The sequence below is a fragment of the Corvus brachyrhynchos genome, unplaced genomic scaffold (assembly GCF_000691975.1).
Source record: "Corvus brachyrhynchos isolate BGI_N302 unplaced genomic scaffold, ASM69197v1 scaffold21, whole genome shotgun sequence".
Taxonomy (NCBI): Eukaryota; Metazoa; Chordata; class Aves; order Passeriformes; family Corvidae; genus Corvus; species Corvus brachyrhynchos.
The window spans coordinates 1,410,536-1,424,501 of NW_008236924.1; positions in this window are offsets into that span (position 1 = coordinate 1,410,536).

The following is a 13,966-nucleotide window of genomic DNA, read 5'->3' on the forward strand; positions in this document are numbered from 1 at the left end:
TCCTGCTGAGGCAGGATGGGTACCCATGTGAATTCCTAATGAGGCTGGTCTCAGCTAATTTGTTTGCCCAGCCCAAACATCTCCAAATACAGAATCCCAGCTGCCACCAAAGTAGAAGAGAGATGATGAGTAGTGAAAATCCTTTTGTGAGTTTAGGTATAGCTCCTTAGCGTGCCACTAAATTATGAATGTGAACTCTGGCGCTGAGCTCCACAGGTAAAATACACTCTGAGATTAGCCTTGGGCAGCAATTACTGCTTAATTACAGGGCAAATAGGAAGGAGCATATTCGGTACTCTGACAGTATGATTTTCCAAAAGGCAGGTAGGATCAGAGGAATCTGGAGTTTGAGGTTTAAATGAGCACCACGTGATGGTACAGCTCGTGCACAGTCCTTGGGGCTGTAGGGGAGAGGGGTGTTTTTGCTGATCAGTCCAGCCTTTACTATTGGTACCTGCAGTGCAGGGTCTGAGATTAACACAAAACTGGAGTGCGGTCCTGAAATTATATACTCATATTGGATCGAAGATGAAAGGAAGGGAATCTTTCTGGGACCTGTATGGCCTTTGGGGCAGATAAATTCATGATTTCACTCTATCTGTAGAAGACAAAAGCCTGTGGCTGGCAGTGTGCCTTCTGACTCCATGGTAGTCTGCAAGATCTGCAGGGTGGTGATTTGGGCTTAGGAAGTCTGTTGTTGCCATCTACACAGGAACAAGCTACCCTTGATATTAGGTGCTCATTTGCAGCTTTGCAGGAAGGTTTGACTTTGTGACAGGAACAGACACTGTTCAGTACCTTCCCTCTGGTTGTACGGTTTCTACTTGAATGCCAATGTGTTCCCAGGCTGCAAGTGTTGAGTAAAATTGCCTAGGCTATCCAAAAAATCTCCCAAACCATCTATGCAATGTGCTTAGGGCGAGAGCTGTGTCTGCCTGTGGGCTCAGGTGCCTGGTGCTGGGTAGAGCCTGCAGGCAGCATTGCAATGCAAATGCACGATGAGCCAAAGGAAGCTGCTCAGGAGGAAGTGAGGCCATTGCTTCACACTTTGCAAATCTCCTGAATTTTCTGAAATACAAAGGCTGTGTGGGATTGGTGAGCAGCCCCTGAAAGAGCAGCTGGGAGGTCTAAGGGTTTACAACAGGCACAGGATATTTGGCTACACATCCTCAGAAATGACACCAGAGTCCTCCAACAGCATGAGGGCCTCACCTTGGGAAGTTTTGCAGTAGTCAAACCTGCAGGAGTAGTGCTAAGAACTGACACAAGATCTTTTGGGAAGAATTTAGGACTGTAAATATGCATGGTATTAATGTGATCCTGCCCCCAAAGATGAGTTCTTCCAATGCAAGTTTGAGCTGAAACCCCAAAGAGACATGATATCTTGACAAGAGCCATTTTGAACCATTTTGTTCCTCAGAACTTCAAAAACCAGATGGGATTCAACAGTGCTTGGGTGCATAATTTCAAAATCAGGAATCTGGTAACCTGCATTGCATTGACTTTCTTTTCTGGTGTTAGCAGCGATGGCTTGCCAAGCCTTGGTTTTCAATCCTGCAAACTCACAACTGCAGTCTGGCTCCTTTTGCAAGTTGCAACAGGGTTCTCTGATTGCTGGGTTTTTAACTGTTAAAAGTAGTTTAATTTGCAGTGAAGAGGGGAGATGAATTCCAGATCACTTCCAGTGAGAGCCTAAACCCAGGATTTTATTCATTCCTTTGTGTATTCCCAATCCACTCCCGCTGGCTGTATCTGAATGGGCTGATGCACATCCTGCTCGGTGGTGATGTGACAAGGTGTGGATCTTGCTACAACCATGTCCCCTTTCTTGTCTTGTCCCCATCTCTGCCCCAAGAAAATATGCAAAGCAGAACCAATGTGTTTCAGGGGTAAATGGGGTTGTGGAATGGGCGATGTTTTTTAATTTAATTTGTTTTTAGAAGGAAAGCAACAGGGTGCAATTGATTTGCAAATGCAGAAGAAGAAACCTGGGAGTGGGAGGACAATCAATACTGGGCTTGACTACTGCATTCCAATGGAGTGTCTGCATGGCAATAAGTCCAGAGAAAAGATTTCAATTAAGCAGCAAATGACTTGGTAACCAAAGACTTCTGCCACTTCAGCAAGATGCCAGACAGTGCAATATACTGATTTCTTCTCATTAACTGTAGACTAGAAGAATATATGGAAATGGAAAATTTGTGTGGGAGGGTAGAGGCAATACAAACCTAATAAGCATCTAATAATCTTTAAGTGGAAAAAGATAATTAGAAATTGCAATTCCCCTGGCATTTGTTTTAAAAAATGAGGTGGAAAAGCACAGGAATTGGTGCTCATCTTTCCTGTAAATTCAGTGTGAAAGCCTTTATTGAGTATATTCACTCCACTTCCAAGGAGTGCGTCTGTACTTCTTGGGTGCTATTTTCTGATCCTTTCTGCATCAAAGTTGCAGGTAAATGAATTTCATGGGCTCAGTTCCTGCATGGTAATAAATATTGATAACTGAATGGTATAAGTGAAGCCCAGAAACCTCTGGGAGAGGACAAGCCTCTCACAGCCCCACTGCTTTCTGGAGCTTCATGTCTGTCTCTGGGAGCAACTTTGGGGATGTGCTGAAACTGTCACACAAGGCTTCAGTGTCTTGATACATGTTTTAAAATCTGTCTGGCTGCTGTGTGGTGTTGACCTGGGAATGGTGAGTTCTGAGTGCCCTCCAGTTTGTTTGGTTACTAGAGGCTTTCCTAAAACTGGACTCCCCCTGGATTTAACAAGAAAAGGCAAGAAAGCAGTGCATAGGGATCAGCAAAGCCTTTCCAGCAGCAGGCAGCTGAGTCTACTCTCTAGATTAGAAAAAATGGTAGAAAACACCACTGGAAGCTACAGAGAGGCTGATCCACCCCACTGCTTTAGGTGGATGGATTCTATCTAGCAGAGCCCCAAAATCTTCACTCGGGTTGTGACAGCTGAGCTTTGCAATGGCAGCTCTGCTCAGACAGCACCCAAAAAAGCTGCCAGCTTCCTCTGTCTTCCAGGTTTGTCTGGACTACTGCTATATGTGTTGCTTTGGGAGCTTTCTGGGATTTTCTCCATCCCTTAGTCCTTCCAGAACACCCTCGAAAGTCCCACAGGACTGTTTGTCTCCTGGCTCAGCAGAGACAAGGAGAGGGAAATTGCCAAGTGATTTGAAAATTATTGGCAATAGAAGAGAATTGGAAATTTAGTGTGGGTTGTTGTGTTGCTCAGAGAGAAGATTTATTCTGTGAATAAACAAAGGGAGGCAAAGCCTGTAACAAACCCACCGAGGATGGAGTTTGCATTGGTGTAAGAGTTGTCTGAGCCGAGCGTCTTGGCGCATTTTAATAGCAGTCAGACAGCGGCTTATCTTATTTATGCTGCTGTAATCCCTAGTGGATCTGGCTGAGAAAGTGCCATCAGGCAATCATCACAGCAGCTACAATGGGAAGGATCTCTTCAAAGGGTCGATGAACTAGCATAATCTTTTGTGATATTAGTGCTGGTGTGTAAACAGACACCCGCAAGCCCCCGGGAGGTCCAGCCCACGAGCAGGATGTGAAGGTGGTGGAGATGAGCATCCCAGCAGCTCAGGATTGCATTCCTTAAAAGAGAGCAGCCAAGCCTTGCAGGACACCTCTTGCTGGTTTTTCCCAGCCTATGCAGGCATTATTTACTCTGTCTGCATCATTTTGTTTCGGCTAAACAGATGATATATTCTTACAAACAATTATTTGGCTTAGGAAGTGGCTGTTCTGCAGTCGGGATGTGTCTGTTCACTTGACTCCTGGCTCCCCAGCTGGCTGTTTCCTCCTCTTCCTCCTCCCATTTGCATGATCCTTGAGCAATATTTTTATACTTTTTTTTTGGCTGTGGCTATGGTTGTCCATCTAATTAAGTCCAGCATCACAAAATGCCCCATTCTGGCTGAACGCTGATACTGAGAAATATCTTTTTGTTTGTTTGTTTTTTTCCTTCTCAGAGAGGAGTGATGAAGGAATTTAATTAGCTCAGGGCCTCTATTCCCTTGTCAAATAATTTAATTGCTAATCATTAATTCTGAGTGTAAAAAAATTATGTCTGGCAGTAGAAACAAACTGTTGCAAAACAAGCGTTTGCAGAGGAAATATCTCTCTGCAAAGTGTGGAAGGCACAGGTCCCTGTGAAGGTAAAGTGGTGCCACATCAGTGGCTCAAGAGAAGTGGGATCTCTGCAGGCTGGGGAAATAGAAGATACCTGATCCCCTGCCCTGGTTCTGTGCTGCTCAGCAAAGGTTTCTGAAGTGGTTTGTTCGGGGTTTTAAATTTTATTTTTGAAACACAGCAAGCCAGAAACCTTGGCAGGGATGTGTTGGGGAATAGTGTTCAGGTGAGCTGCCTCACACATTTTTCCTTCAAATGTGATGTGTTCTGTAAGTAGATATCCCAGGGGAGGGAAATATCCATCAGGACTGAGGCAGGCTGAGGCGAGCAGAATAACTGCTTCCCCCGTTACCTTCAAAGCCAGGCTGGGGCAGTGCTGGGGCTTGGGGATGCGGGAGAATTCATCAGCTTCATTTTATTGACTCCAGCAGGCGCTGAGAGGTGCAGTTGCAAAGAGAACAGTAGATAGCTGGGCACAAAAAGGAATCATGCTGTCCATGATTAGCAAGTGCTGCCCATGGTAGCTCCCTCCTTCCTCTTTCTGAACTCTCACCCTGGGAACAGAGGCCCCTGAGCAGATCCTGGAGCTCAGCAGAGCCCAGCCTGGATTCAGCCTCTGCTCATGCTGGGGCTGCCTGCCTCTCTCTTCTCCTCAGCAGCAGGAAGGACAGATTGTCCTGGTGAAAAGAAAGAGGGGCAGCCCTAAACTCTGCACCCAGACATTTATTTCTGACTGCACACCAATATGTTATCTGGAGGGAAATGCTGCCAGACCCTTGCTGGGAAGGCTTGGCAGAGACTGCAAGCAGACTTTTTATTTTAATGATTAGATTTACTATCAAAATTAATAGCACAATCACTATCGATATGCAATTCAATTAAATAGGATGAAACTCACTGCCTGCGTGTTTTTCTCCATCACCTTGTTTGAGTTCCTGGCCTGCAGCATCAGAGGTAGACAGAAGGAAGAGTGGAGGTGTGTGGGAGAAGAGAGCCCCACTACTGAAATGTTGGCCCATCCTGGTGCTGAGTAGAAGGAGCTGTGGGCAGTACAGATGTGCTGGTTGCCCAGTAGTGATCTCAAACCTTTGGTCATGCTCAGCTGCCCGTGTGTTACAGCCCCTGGCATGTGGGTGTGGGGTGTGCTCAGGGGTGAATTTAAAAGTTAATTCTCAGAGGTGGGAAGGGAATTTGGACTTGGTTGTTTTCTTAGTTCAGCTGAGTGTTTATGCAGGAGAGGCAGGGAGCAGTCCTGGGTGTTCAAACAGGATAGGAAAGTAGATTTGTACAGTGAGACTGGAGAAATACGGAAACCAAGAACCTGTGGGGAGATCTCACTCTGAGAAGGAAATGGGCAATGAGCTATTATTTGTCCCCATTAGTGGCAGGAGGATGGGGACAGGAAAGAAAGAGTGGGTTTGTTAAATGTCTCTGTCCTGGGTGGCTGTGCTCTGTTGCTGTGAGCTCTTTAAACCAGTTCTAGCTCTTGCACCAGAAGTAACTGCATTGCAGTAGTCACAGGATGTAATCAGTTAAAGTTTAACCCAAAGGATCCCAAAACACTCTCAAAGGTCCTGCACAATCCATGTTGTCACTGGCCCCTGTGGCTGTACACGAGGAGAGGAGCTGGGAGGCATTTCTTCACTGACCTCAGGGAATTAACCCTCTGTGATCATTCCCATCCAGGGAAAGCTGTAACAACTTAACAGGAGTGAGAAAAATCTCTTCAGACTGCAGCATTCTGGTGTCTCTGTGCTCCACTGCCACGTTCCTGCAGCCCATGGCTCCTATGCCATATGGCAAAACACTTTGTCCAGAACTATAAACCATCCCAATTACACTGATTAACTCTATGGAAAGGCACCAGCACTTGGAACATTTGCTGACGCTGCCTGGACAGAGCAATAAGAAAATAATAAATGATTAGAGAATTGGCTGGGGGGAGGAGAAATCTGCATGTTGTATATAGTTGGGATGGGAAGAGCACAGGGAGACCAATAAATTGCATGGGAATAGTGCTCAGTTTTGTGCTGGGTCTCTGCTCTTCACAAGGATTTTTGTTGTTGGTCACTCTTGCTTATTGCCTACTAAAAAGAAAAGTGTTTGTTAAATTCATTTTTGAGCCACAGGCACTATCTCTAGTGACTTTTTAAACTGTTCCCTCTTCCAGAAGCATCTACAGCTCTTGGAGCACACACAGTGGCTTTCTGGAGATGTATGATCCTAAGCCTCTGAGACAGGTTTGAAAACAGTTCAAACAACAGAGAAGCACAAGTCAAAGCTTGGGTTTTAATCACTTGTGAGATAAATCCAGCAAACACTAACACTGACTCTTACCTGTGCCTATACTGAGAGCCTTACAAAAAAAATAAAGTTATAATTACTTTTTCTTTTTTTGGTTGAAAAACAAAGGGGAAAAGCATCCTTGCAAAGACAAAGGCATGTGTCTGTAGCTTCACACACGCACACTCTGAATATTCCTTTTAAAGTCAGAGGGGCTAGTCAGATATTCAAAGTCATGCATAAACAGCCCTCCTGAAGGCAGTAAATAAAGGGGGAAAATGTCTTTACAAGATGCAACTTCACAATCTAGGTAAGAATATTCTCTTTACTGATGTGCTCCTGATTTAGTGTTTGGAGGGAGAGCTGCAATGGGAACCTCAATTGACGTCAGAGGGTTTTAGATCACAGACCAGACAAGTGTCAGAGAATTACGAGAAATCGTGGCTGCTCTTCTATCTATAGCTCTGCAGTCGCGTTTTCACCAGTTCAAATAGCTCACCTATGGCAGCTTTTTAGAAATTAGTTTTAGTTTAAGGATTTATGCTGCTCGTTAAGATTGGGTAAGGATACTGTTACTTTTTTTTTTTTTTTTTGCTAAATCAGAAGTGGTATGAATAGAATTCTTTTAAGAGATGTGACATGTAGTGCAGAGTGGTGGTGAGTTTTACCTTCTGAAATGGAACTTTTTGCTGCAGATCCTTTGAAGAGGTCTCCTGAGCTAACCTGTGTAACCTACCTACAAAACCATGGGTCCTGTGGTGGAACTGGGGCTCTCTGATGAATTCTGTGCTGTGTAAAATGAGTTGTGTGACGAGAGCACTCATGTTGATGTTTTCTGATGGAATTGGTTGTTGTCATTGCAACACAAATACCCTGCTAGACTTGAATGTTCCCTCTGTGCCATCTGTGATTCCTGGTGTAATTTATCAGTTTATTCACGAGCAATGATGAAATGTACCTTCTGGAATGAATGGCTAAGCCCTGGGTTCCCTGCCCGGGAGGGATCATCATCTCCTCACTCCAGGTGCCTTCTGACTTTGTTTTGTCAGGGATCTGAAGAAACCAAACTCCACTTTTTCAGCCCTGGTGCAGGAGGGCAAGTTGTGTTTGAGGCTGCTGCTTTGTCAGCCCCACTGCTAGGACATGATTTCAAAGCCCATAGCTCTGTGTCAGAGTGCGATGGATGGGGCTGGAAGCTGGACAATGCTTGCAATTCCCAGGCCCGTGGGGTGGCAGGAGAGGTGGGATGCACACATTTCGGTTTGTAAATGAGATCTTGGGAGACCTGGTGCAGGAAAGAATTCTGTGTTGTGTGTGGGTGTGCCAGCAACTATTGGCCTGGTCAGCAGTGATTCCAGAGGGTGAAAGCACTGGGAGCAAACAGAGAGGATTGTAAACATCCCCCACAGAAAGTCACTTTTGTGTCCGGAGCCTGTCTTGACAATTCTTATGAGATAAGAAAGGGATCCCTCAGCCAGGAACTCAGAGCTTCTCCACTCCTCACTGAGGAGTGTGGTGACCACAGCCTGCTGTAATGGGGGACTGAACCCATCTTGCCCAGGCACTCTTGTCACCAGCAAGGACATTTGGAGATAAGGCTTTTTTAAAGGGTGCTGATAACAGCTGGCCCTTGCAAGCTTTCAGGTTTTACAACTCCCCCATAAAAGAGGGGAGAAGGGGTCTGTGCTCGAGGCTTTATACAATGCATCTTTTTACTGGCATCAGCCGAAATAAAAGAATAAAAACAAAATTGGAGGAAATCATGTAAAGGTGAGCAAGCCATGATTTTGTCTGGATTTCCTGCACAATTCCTGGCTCAGCTGCGTTTTGCTGCTGAGCCGGGTGCGTGCGGCAGTGGCGCGATCCACCCCTGATCCCACTTGTGCTGCTGCTTAATTGATTTGTGTGTTTGCTCCGGCCCTGCCGGGGCTGGGCGACGGGATTTGCATTCTGGGCGAGCGGTCGCAGGCGCCGCTGGCAGGGCGAGGGGAGCTGCTGTCGGCAGCTCTGCTCTGAAGGCAGCCAGGGGATGATTGATGGCACTGCAAGCCCTGCTGCTCCAGCCATGCGACACTCCTGGTCCTGGCAACCCCCTGGTGCTCTGTTCCCTCTCCACCCACCCCACAAGGAGGCACTGATAAAGACAAGAGGGTTCCCAGGCTGTCTGCTAAGGCACTTGGGTATTTTGCCTTTTTTTTTTCCCCCCCCCTTTTTTTTAGCAGGCTGTGAGCCTCAATGGAAGAGTAAAAAAGCAGAAATCAAAAGGAAAGCACGGGTGCTAAAGGGTGTTCTTTTGTTTTCCCCTCCCTCTCAAAATCCATATTTTGTGGGGTTTGGTAAATTAAGATTTCTCCTGCTCTTCTTGCTGGCACTTATACCCAGCAGAGATGTATTTACCAGATGCCAAGTGTGCCCATGTACCAGCCAGATGTGGTGCAGTCCCCAAATCAGCAGCTCACCGTGGTGCATTGTATGGATGGACTAATTGTCTGCATGATGGGGAGAGCTCAGCTCCTGTAAACGAGGGGTTTACACCTGCCTCCATTTATTTCTGTTCTCCCTCTGGGCTTTGGCCTTGCTGAGGGGAGGACAAATACTGCATTTCTGGATTTTTTTCAGGTTTTGCGCATTAGTCTCTTGAAGCATTGGAGAGATTTAAGAGCAGCTTGGAGGTGTGTATGGGATCGATAGTACCGGTGGGATCAGAGCAAGCAGGACCAGATCAGCTGGACTGTATCAGCACTTTCCCAAGAGGGGAAGGGAACTGTAACACTTTGCACCAATCCTGGCTAAGAAATCCCAATGCAAACCACCTCCTCTGGAGGGAAATGGTTTCTGTTCTGTCTGGCTTTGTAAAGACAAATGTAAGTTGTTTGGATACTTTGGAGGGGAAGGGTGAGAGAAAAGAGATCAGTGAATTTTTTTGTGTCTTTAAAGGGAACTGACCTGCTGAATTAGCAATACTTTATTATGCCAGGTGCAATGCAAAAGTTGCCTGTTCAAGGCTGTGCAAGTAGGTCTGGAAATCAGCAGCCAGACACTCTGGTGTTGAGCTGTCTGGTCATGGCTGGTAATGATCCTTCCAGTGCCTTGCAGGAGGAATCCGTGCTTCTCTCACTCCTTCCTTTTTGCTTCATTTATCCCAAGTTGGTGTTGGGTTTTGGTGTGTTATTGGTTTGGGTTTTTGTTCTTTTGTTGGATTTGTTTTTCCGAACTAAAGTTATCAAAAGTTCTTGGAATTATTTTTTTCATCCATCAAAAAATTGAATCAACCTGTGGTGGGGAGGGTGTGCTGGAATGACATTTTTAGCTTTTAAAAGCTTACGATTAATCTTTTCTCTTGGAAGGTGTGAGGTGCACAAGTGTAACCATAGTTCATAAGAATAACCATAATTTGTGCTCTTGCTGATAGATAAAGGTCAGTAGGAACATGCCAGGTAATGAGAGCAAAAGGGTAATTTACTGGAAATAGTGAAACCCTGATTTAATGTGTCACAACACTGAGAGCTGATACAGGCAAATAAACCAGATGGAAGTCATAATTTGTTAACAGTCTATCTGTTGTCTTAACACTGATCACTTTGGGATCTCAGAAAAGCTCCAGGTTATAGAAAATAAGCAAGTGAGAATAGGTGATGTGATTTGACATAATTAAATGTTGTGAGTTTGATTTGGATGTAGTGATTTTTAAAATGTGATTTATTTTCTTAAGACCCTTGTCTTTCATCAGTGCCTAAATAGCAATTATATTAATTAGGTGGTCTGACATCTTGTTCTTAACACTGGAATTTGGAGAGTCCTTTTAACCTGCATCCTGGGATGAAATGAGAACAGGCCTTTCTGCTGGTTTCCTATTACAGATGAATGATTGCTGCTTGGTGCTAGGATAATAAAGTAATTTAATTTTGGACGTTGATTAACTTCTTAATTCAGATGTTGGGATCCTTTTCTATCCAGGTCAGCTCATGAGGGTTTGGTGAGATGAATTTCTTAAGCTAACGAGGGACGTGTTTGCCCAGGGCCAGGGGGAGCTGCCCTGTGCTGTTGCTTACAAGAGTTTTCCTTTCTGACTGGAATCACTTGGTCAGCAGCAGAGTGAACTTCCTGAGCCTTTTCCTGTGCTGTTAAATCTGGGACACTGAGCCAGAGGGCCCTTTGCTGCTGACTTGCTTTGTACCTAAGGGTCTCCAACACCTCTCATTGGAGAAGGAGAATAAGAATTCCCATGCCTAAATCCTCATTTTTGAAGGAAGTCTCTGTAGTGCCTTTGCATGTAAGGGCAGGGTCTGACCATTCCCTCCACATCTCGATCTCTTTGCAGAAGCAGCTTCTCTCAGGGGTTAGAACAGTAAATCTCTGTTCTGCCAGTGGGATTTGCTGCAATGTGGGGTAATGTTCAGAGCGAGCCAAGGTGGAAAGCCAGTCTACATTACCTAAAATCTGCGTGGCACCAGTGCCTCAGAGACCAAGGATGTTTTATTAGTCCATGTGAGAAACTGCAACATTCCTTGTAATGGTTTTGTTAAGCAAGCTGGTTATTTAGGGTTTTCCTGCTCTCTGTACCTCACCTAAGGAGGGGAGGAAGGGTGGTTTTTTCACAGACATTTGTGGAGCCTTTCTTTTGCTCTGAACCATCCACAGAGCAGATCTGGAGTTGTTTAAGGCAGCTGTGTGGAGAAGAAGGTTAAGACTAGGCTGTTAGGAAGTGTTTTTCGAAATTTATGTTGATTTGTCTTAATTGCCTAAAATGCAAGAGTCGGGATGAATGGATCAAAGTCCCTGCAGAAGGCAGGGTCCCAGACATTTTGTGCTTTTACTGTGATGACACCAAATTAATCTTTCTTTACAGAATGATTTACAAGGGTTTCTAGAATTGTCTACATCGTCACATTTTCAAACCTTGGCTACGTAACCCCTTTTAACGGGGTCGCTAATGGGGCTATTAAAGGTTGCAGACCAAAGCAGCTAAAGAGTATCCTTAGAGCCACCTGGTCCAAGGCTTCGCTAAATCACTTTTATTTCATGGAGATGATGGACTCTGCAGAGGCACAACTTTTAGTAGATTTTAGTTAGCATGGGGAAAATAATCTGTGACTATTGAGAGTATCTGCTACACTGTTTTATCTCGTGGCTCTGGAAGTCTCTAGTTAGGGCTTCGCTCATGGGCAACTGTGTAATGTTACCCATCCCTGCAGAGCTATAGCAGGAGCTTTAGAGATACGGTGCAGGTTATTCTTCTCTTTTTTCCCTTGCCTTTTCTCTTGTGGTATTTTCAAGGAGATGAAACCAGCAGCTCTGTAATAACCCCCTTTACTTGCCAAGACTGTTTCAGGAGAAGGTTTGTTTGTGGGCTTTTTTTGTCCCCATCAAGTTGAGGCATCATGTTCAGAGTGGCACCTTGTTGTTTTAAAAACTGGCAATGAAGAGCTCTGTTACTGACAGGAGGGAATATAAACACGCCAGTTGGAGCAATCCAATAGGGACTGAGGCTGGCAGCAACTTTTAGCCTGTGACTCACTTGGAGCAGTTGCCTTGAATCACTCCTGCTAGCTGACAGATTGTTGTTCAGAAGGGGCCTACTCTGATCTTGAGTCATGAAGGTCATGCTGCTGATTCTTGATAATAGGACAAAAACCAGGCCCAAAGATTTTCAAAGCCTCACAGGACAGTGCCCAGTTGGGTAAGGTGTCAGTTCTAGGGCATCTTTTATCTCCTAATTTGTACAAGGTGCATTCCTACCTCCAGCTTACACAGTGGTGTTTCTGGACCACTACAGCTATTAAAATTTAGCGGTACAACAGAAAGTCCAGGCAAGATCATAACAGGATAAGGGAGCACTTTGTTCTGCATGAAGGAATTCACAACTGAACATTCAGTGTGTATAGTTACTTTGGGAGAATGATTGATTGTAAATGTCTCCACAGGTATAAGCAGGACATCTGGAAATCTGTGTCCAATATTGGCCCAAATTGTCCAATTTATTTTAAAGAACTGGCACTTTGCTTTACCTAGATACCTGTAAGGAAAGCTTGGTCAAACAAGCTGTCTTCATTTCCTACCCCAACTCAGTTCCCATCCCTGTCTCTGTCCAGGTTCCCAGTAAAAGCCTTAGTCACAGCTAAGTGACTGCAGCCGGAGGAGGCAGGTAGCAGAATGGGAAGTGCCCTTCCATAAAGAAAGGCTTGTCGGAATAAGCCGCATATCACAAATTCCTCCTAAAACACCCCAACTGTAACAGAAACAAATATCATATTGGCAATACCATAATGTTTGCATTCACTGACCAGCTGTTTCTCTTTCCCATGGGGTCTTGTTTTTTAAAAGGCTGGTGGAGGACATTTTTGTTAAGCAACAAATCTAGCCTTATTTTCTATATTGGCTTATTTTCCTGTATTGGCTGTATATAATTTTCCTTGGAACATTAGATTTTAGTTATTTATTTTTTTAATATTTATGTGGTATATGTGCTAACACATAATGGATTCTCTTCCCACAATACTTTTGACAGGCTGACAATAAAGCGTGGTGCACTCTAATTTAAAGCAATGCATACTTCTCTTATGGATTATTGGATTATCAGCTTTGGGTTTGTTAAACATTGTGTATGACTGAGTGCAGGAGTAATTGGCACACTAAATTTATGAATGACTGTTAATTAATAAACTTCTCTTACTGAAACTGAAATAGCAAAGCTATTTCTGGACTAGAAAAACTGGTGGATTTTTGGCCTCTAATAAATTGAACACATAGCACAAAGCGGGAGAGGAAAAAAGAAAAACATTGCGTAGAGTCAGTTCTGAGCAGGAATTACCGATTGTTTTTCTGTTTGGGTTTTTTGTTTTTGTATTTCAAAAATGATTGCAGTATATAAACCAATTTGATGTCATCCTTTCCCTGTAATTGAATTAAAGAATTTTCAAATATTCTTAAATGTTGATTTTGGGAAAATTAAAGTTCCAGAAATACCTTTTGGGTGCAATATGATGTAAACCCACATACGTCTGTGTATAATTTATAGCATTACAAACCTTTGCATTAGAATCTGAGGTGACTGGTTTACTGGGGGTTTGAATGCCCAGGACTGTGACTGATGTGCTGGGAACCTGTCAGTGCTCACACGTGTCATGTGAAGCACAGGTGTGAGCAGGATCTGCAGGACGAGTGTGCATCAATTTCAGTGTTCAGGCACTTCAGAGGAGACCTGGACAGATGCTTCAGCACCAGGGCCATAGCAAATGCAAGCCTGGAAATACTTTATTTCTGTTATTTGATTTTCCTTTTGCTTTCTGGTGCTTGTGTTGTTTAGCCCTGTTTGTTTTTAGGTTTTTTTTTTTTTTTTTTTTTTTTTTTAACCCAATGCTTCCCTGCTCTTTAACTAAGAGTTTATTGCACATCCATTTGCTCCCTTTCAGCCCCCTCCGCTGTGTCATGCAGGGTTGCAATACACTTGTGACTAAGATGAGAAAGGATGGCTCTGAAGTGCTGGTTGTTGGGCACTGCTTCTCAGAGATTGGTGATTTTAGTTGTTT